This window comes from Pinus tabuliformis, chromosome 5_2 (assembly GCF_031772625.1).
Source record: "Pinus tabuliformis cultivar Carrire ecotype Pingquan chromosome 5_2, CPIR1, whole genome shotgun sequence".
NCBI classification, from domain to species: Eukaryota; Viridiplantae; Streptophyta; class Pinopsida; order Pinales; family Pinaceae; genus Pinus; species Pinus tabuliformis.
The window spans coordinates 593,442,269-593,449,902 of record NC_142306.1 but is presented as its reverse complement, the minus strand read 5'-3'; the positions used below and the strand labels follow the sequence as shown (position 1 = coordinate 593,449,902).

At 35.5% G+C, this 7,634-nt stretch overlaps 1 pseudogene; it reads left to right on the top strand.

Moving 5' to 3' along the window:
* The first annotated feature begins 1,145 nt into the window (after positions 1-1,145).
* Positions 1,146-3,062, top strand: LOC149160383 (L-type lectin-domain containing receptor kinase SIT2 pseudogene; annotated as a pseudogene).
* Positions 3,063-7,634: the final 4,572 nt, after the last annotated feature.

Genomic DNA, 7,634 nt, shown 5'->3' with positions numbered 1-7,634 from the left:
CGGTTTCACACTTTTAATAGTGTTATTATGACTTTAAGTTTATATAATTTTCAAATGTGAATAATTTTCAAAGCCTTTTAAATTTATAATTTCTAAATATTTTTTATTTTCCGAAAATTTATTAATATTGCTTTGATTTTTAAATTTATAATTTCCAAAAGCTTATAATTTTCAAAAACTCCTTGATATTATTTTAAGTTTGAAAGTATAGTTTCCGAAAGTCTATAATGTTCCAAAATTTCCTTGATATTACCATAATTTTTAAATTTATAATTTCATAAATCTATAATGTTCCAAAAATGCTTTGATATCGCCCTGACTTAAAATTATAATTTCCAAAAGTCTATAATTTTTCCAAAAGTTCTTAATCTCGCCGTGACTTTTAGGTTTACAGCTTTTCTTCCCAAAATTCCTCGCTATCCCTAGAAGATAAAGCATTCTTCACACTTCGATTATTGTAAGAAAAAACACAGTCAACCTTCACCTCGGCTTGGATGTTAAAGTCTATAATTTCCGAACAAATCGTTGATATTTCGATTTGAATCCTTGATGTCTACATTGTTTGTATAGCACGACCAAAGAAACATAAAACGTTCTTGACAATTACATTTTTTATCATTGAATTCCAATGAAGCTTGACCTTGACTTGAATTTTAAAGTATAATTAAAAAAATTCTTAGATGACAGTGAAATGGTAAAAGCTTATTCGTCACACTTTAATGATTTGAACCTTGACTTGACTCAGATTTTAAAGCAAGGTTTCTTAAAACCGCCCATCACGCTTTGGAAGCAGAACACTCCAAAACCACCCATCACGCATTCTGTACAATTGACAAACAATGAACCTTGACCTTGACCTGCATCTTAAACCTCAAATTTTCAATCCGCGGAATGCTCGGCGATGCAGGAAGAATATCTGGATGTTTCATGCTACAGTCACCGATGATTTCGCTGTAACAGGAGTCGCCCGGAGTCAATATTCCCTGCTACCTGATAGGCCTCTAAAAAGCAAATGGCCAAAATAGTGGTCGTCGAATTGTCAGGCGACCACGGCAGGCACAGGTAAAAATTAATGTATTAATATTCAACATCCATTTATTATTTCCCCGGGAGCATTATATCTCAAGCGAAGTAATTGATTCAAGATGTTTCCATGGCTCAGCCTTCTCCTTCTCACAGCATTCATCTACCTTGTCATACCACCTTTTCCCGCACAGGCCGAGCAGGACTCTCGACATACCGCTTTCGTCTTCGACAGATTCGATGGTAGTAATTTGAAATTGGAAGCGGAGGCTTCAGTTATCCGCTCAAAATCCGTGCTTGCCCTCACAAATCAGTCGCGTTTCATGATAGGGCGCGCGCTGTATTTCAATCCCGTGCAGATGAAAAGAAACGAGACGCCTTCCTCGTTTAGCACTACCTTCGTTTTCTCCATGGTACCTGCTCCCTCTAAGGCAGGCGGAAGCGGATTAGCCTTCTTCATGACACCCTACAAGTCTCCCATGGGCGTTATGTCATCCCAATATATGGGCTTGCTTAACCTCACCGGAAACGGGCAGCCATCCAATCACTTGTTCGCAGTTGAGTTCGATACGTGCAAGAATGTGGAATTCGATGACCCGGATGACAACCATGTGGGCGTGGATATCAACAGCCTCATCTCAGTCAACGCCATGACCGCTGGCTTTTGGAATGGCGGGCAATTCCATAATTTGAGCCTCAGGAACGGACAGAACTTACAGGCCTGGATCGATTACGAACATTCTAAAAGCCGCCTCAACATTAGCGTCATGCCAGCCGGCTTGCCAAGACCGCAGAGGCCGCTGATATCTCTGAAAATCGACCTGCGCTACGTTCTGGAGGAGAAGATGTTCGTTGGCTTTTCAGCGGCAACGGGGACGTTGACTGAAGACCATTACGTTCTGGCGTGGAGTTTCACCACCGAAGGCACGGCGCCGGACCTTGAGGTGTCGCTTCTCCCGTCGTTTGCTAACATGTATTCCAAACGTCGGGGTCGAGGATTCATAGCCGGAGTCACCGTGGCATCTCTGGTTCTCTTCTCGTTGATTGTTGCGGCCGTGTTTATCAAAAAAGCAAAGAACAGGGAAACGATCGAAGAATGGGAGAAGGAATATTGGCCCTATCGATTTACTTACAAGGAATTGAGCGCTGCCACTAGCAAGTTCCTAGACGAAAACATTTTGGGGCAAGGGGGTTTCGGCAAGGTTTACAAGGGCGTTCTCCCCAGCAGCGGCCAAGAAGTCGCAGTGAAATGCCTATCGATGGAGTTCACGGAGGGAATGAAGGGGCTCGTCTCAGAGATCTCAAGCATGGGCAGCATACAGCACCGGAACCTGGTTCAGCTTCTGGGGTGGTGCCGGAGGCAAAAGCAACTATTCATCGTTTCCGACTACATGCCCAACGGAAGCCTGGATAAACTCATCTTTGGGAATTCGACAACAATCCTGCCGTGGCCTCAGCGATACGCTATCCTCAAGGGTGTGGCTGCTGGGTTGCTGTATCTTCATGATCAATGGGACAAGACGGTCGTCCACAGAGATATCAAGTCGAGCAATGTGCTGCTGGATTCGGAATTCAACGGGCGACTGGGTGAGTTCGGCCTGGCTCCGCTGTATGATCACAGCGAGAATCCGCAGAAGGCTCATGTGGTGGGAACGCCGGGGTACATTGCGCCGGAGCTGATACACACGGGGCAGGGCACTCCCAGCTCGGACGTGTTCAGCTTCGGGGTTTTGCTGTTGGAGGTGGCCTGCGGGAGAAGGAACGTGGATCCGTTAACGGAGGCGGAGAAGATGATTTTGACGGAGTGGGCGTGGGAGTTGTACACGGAAGGGAGGCTGGTGGAGGCATCGGATCCAAAGCTGGGGAAGCGATATGATGTGGTGGAGATGGATAAGGTGCTGAAATTGGGGTTGTTGTGTTGTAATCCAAAGCCAGAAAGCAGACTGGAAATGCGGCATGTCTGTCAAATACTGGAAGGCGAAGCTCCTGTTCCCGACATCCGCACGACTTCGTTAGACGTGAGTATTATGGGTCGTTAACCGATAACCGCGTGATATACAGTATAAGTTTTCACCGTGAAGGAAGGTCTTTGTAGACCTGGAATTTTGGAAGGCGCGAGTACTTTGACCTTTGGGCGGCTAATGGTTGAACGCCCGTTAAATATAATAAAATATGTCAGGTTAGATTACATGGGTAGAAGCATTGATTTTTTTATCTTTTTTCCGTAATAAAGGCGTGAAAATAGGTACACATGTGTATTTTTGTAGGTATCATAATTTAAACTAATTTATGAAACCAAATAAATAAAATAAAACCCCGAATATTTCTGAAATTTGACGTCATTATAATGTTATTCGGAAAATAAAATATTTCTAATTTGGTGTCGTTATAATGCTAATTTGAAAGTTGCCGTAGGAAATAGGTGCGATTCCATATCAAGAGGTATGGAAGTTTTCATGCCACCAATACAAGTACAAGCCATAAATACATCGCGTTACAAGTTATGTTAAGTAGGTGCGATACATATTATACATGTTATACCTAAGTAGGTGCGATTCGACCTAAGTTGGTGTGATTCGATGGGAATCTAAAAGTACAGATTTTTTAATTTTAATTTATTGGAGGATAGGATTTAATTTTTACAGAATATTTTTAATAGTATTTACGTTAAGTAGGTGTGGTTAATCTATTAATACATTGTTTTACCTATTATATCAAAGTAAGTGTCAGACCATATGACTCGAGTAAAAGTATAGATTTTTTAAATTTTAATTTAATGAAGGATAAGATTTAATTTTCACATAATATTTTAGAATATTTTTAATAGTATTTACAAATCAAAAGTTGAAATTTATCATGTATTTTTTTCTTTTTTAATATAATTGATTAATTAAAAAAATATTATATGAATATGAATTAGGAGTTTTTAGGTATGTGGTATTAATAAGTTATGGTATTGGCCCATAGTATTGTGATAAAGATTATTTAGATGTTAAGAATCTTCATGGTAAAATAAGATTAAATCTCCATAGTTAAGAATCTTGTTACATGTTTAAGTTCTTTTTATAATCATAATAATAATAATAATAATAATAAAGTTATAATTTCATTAATTTTTATGGTTTTTTTAATCTTTTGCATTATGAGGTAAGTATTTTCATACACATTTATGTTTTTTAACCATTTAATTTATATGATTGAGCTAGTGTTACTTACACAAGTATCAACCCATAAACACATTGCATTGCCAGTTACATTATTCGAAAATTTTTCTTCATTAAATTTTTGGTTTTAACTTTTGCTTAAAACTTTTATGGTAGTGAAGACCATGTATGCTTTAGGGAACATTTAAGAGTATCTTTAAGTAAGCTCTTTTCCAAATGAGTTGATTGCACAAAATTTCAGATAAGTGTTGGGTATGTTCATGCGATCATTATTTAATTATTCTTTGAACTTTTGTTGTTAAATTAGATATAAAAAATATATACCTTATTTTGCATAAAATTTGGAATTTAAGATATATTTTAGTGGATGTATATTATTGTCATTATGCAATAGTTTTTTGGAATAAATTGGTATGTGAAATAGAAAAATTATTTGTTGATTCATACCCAAGAAATTGCATAAAATTTAGTAAATAGTAATTACTAATAAATCCACACATTTCCATTTAAATTTTAGGAATAATAAATAATCTTGTTACTTGAATAAATATAATAAATTTAGATAATAATCCATTAAAAAAAAAATAAAATTACTTACATTCCTGAATATTCTCGTACAAAAGAGTAAAGGAATTCTAGCCAAGAACTTTAGAGCTGCGCGCAGAGAGCACACTTCTTAAATTCGATTGAATTTATTAATAGCAACCATCCTAATCCAATTTAATGTTTAATGCAAGTTTTCTTAAATTTGTTGGGAAGATTCGATTGAATTTATTAATAGCAACAATTCTATTTAATGTTTAATGCAAGTTTTCTTAAACTTGTTGTAAATCTTGTTAAATTTATTAATAGCAATAATTCTATTTAATGTTTAATACAATTTTTCTCAAGTTTTCTTAAATTTGTGGTAAATCTTGTTAAATTTATTAATAGCAATAATTCTATTTAATATTTAAAGCAAATTTTCTTAAATTTGTTGGGAAGCTTAGTGATCAAATTTGAAGGGCGGGTCTTAATTTCATTTAGAAGGGCACATATTCAGGTCGCACTTCTATAATGAAAAGCATAAAAAAAAGAGCAATTCAATTGACAACAGTAAATTATTTTCAAATTTCTTTTTATTTTTTCACAAGAGAATGGTGGAACAACAACCCCATGGATGTTGTGTATTAGGCAGGTCTGATATGAGCCGCAACTAATATATCAGATGCATTTACCATTAATGGATAAACAGGAGACCTATATTCCTGCTCCAGTTTAGATAAGGATTAATTTTGTAGGAAATTTTTGTGACCAGAACGTTCAAGCCAATATACAAGTAACTCAATCAAATTTAAGTTTATTGCGTGAATGAAAAAATTCAGTAAATTCTAAACAGGTTTAGGATTCAACAAAAGAGTGTACAAAGGTGTATATGTTTTTGGTATCTCCTTTTTTAATATGAAAACATACCAGGAATTGGGAATCCGCAAACAAATCAAATCCAGTATGTTAGGAACCCTGTTGAATGCGCTCCTCTCCAAGCATAAATCGTGCTTGAACCTTGCTTGACAGGCGTTTGCTAAATGATGAATCTATGCTCCTCTCCAGCTTAAATCATCGTCAAACCTTGCTTTGGGCAGCCTTCAGGCACAACCCAATGAAATTACAGACCTAATACATGGCCCATATTGACATCTAGTCGCTCTCAATTGAAACTACCAAATGTAATGGTATCAAAGGGTAATTGTGACATAATAATTAATAAGAACTTCCATCATATGCACAATTAGAAAAAACAACTCAAAAAGACACTGTTGTTTTTGAAATGGGAGCAACTTAGAAACTGCCAAATGTAATGGTATCAAAAGGTAATTGTGACATAATAATTAATAAGAACTTGCATCATATGCACAATTAGAAAAAACAACTCAAAAGGAAACTGTTGTTTTTGAAATGGGAGTTTCTGAAATGGGATTTAAGTTTTAACATGAAAAGAAATTTACAAATTCAACATTCCTAAAATTCTAATTTCAGAAAAAATGAAATTTAAAAAAAAGGTTGACAATTTGACAACACTTCTTAAAATTTTTTAAGATATTATTCCAATTTTTTGTTTAAATGACAAAAATCAATTTTTAAATTTTTTTTGACTGGTAAAATTTTCTCCCTACTTCTCTGACGTGCCAGAGACCCTTTGAAGGGCTCTGACGTGTTCAATTTTGATCCCTGGGGAAGCTTGTTAAATCTATTTTATAAGCATTCAACAACTTTTATCAAGTAAACGCGTTAAATTTCACCAATGACTGAGTTTTATGAATTTTAGAATTTGAATGCCTCTAAAAGTTAGATTTTAAATAGAATTTGAATGTCTCTAAAAGTTAGATTTTAAATATTTTCGATGACTCAAAAGTCCACCGCATGTTAAATTTTGTTGTTGGCTAAAAAGTCTTTTGTGGGTTCAACAAAATTTGACCAAATTCTAAAATTTACATTTCAAACCTTGTTGATGGTTGATCATTGGGGTTTAGTGAATGGTTTTTAAAGTTATAAGACAAATTTCACCAATGACAATGGACCTATTGGTGGTGGGTATAAAGGTTGGGGTATTTATCCATTGAAAATAAACTAGCATTTACACCAGATGTTGCAAAGGAAATGCCGTAAGGCATAAATTGAAGAACACAAATACAACACAAGAATACTTTGATAAAGAATAAAAATATATTGACTGCTCAAATCAATGCCCCATTAACTGGAACCACTTAGTAGACATATCTATCAACATTAGGATTATACACAATGATTAAGAAATTTCCCATATACAAACAGCACCTTCCACAACGACCTTTTGTCACGTCCACATTTTAAAAAATGCCTTGGAACGTGATTGGAATCTCCCATATTGTCTTTTTCATTATGTAGATAAATCTTCCCTATTGCTATTTTCATCATGAATATTGTTAGTTCATTGTTGTAAAGTGTTAGTGTGTTAAAATATACAAACAGCACCTTCCACAACAACCTTTTGTCACATCCACATTTTAAAAAATTCCTTGGAACGTGATTGGAATCTCCCATATTGCCTTTTTCATTATGCAGATAAATCTTCCATATTGCTATTTTCATCATGAATATTGTTAGTTCATTGTTGTAAAGTGTTAGTGTGATAAATTCAATACCATAAGTTCGACAAGCGAAAAACATTCCTCAATTAGCATAATATGTATTTTTCTCTCACTGTGTATTCTTCAGTCATGCATTACAAAACTTCCATCAAAGAGCACAAGTAACATATTAACTGATTTTTTTCGAGATCATAAACTGGAAAAGCCCTGAAACTTTTCGAGTTCCATACCTAAACCAAGAAAATGAACCACCCTAAGAAACCCTAAACCAAGAAAATGAAAAACCCTAAGAAACCCTAAACCAAGAAACATTTCATGCTGGTCAGCGTTACTGATATAT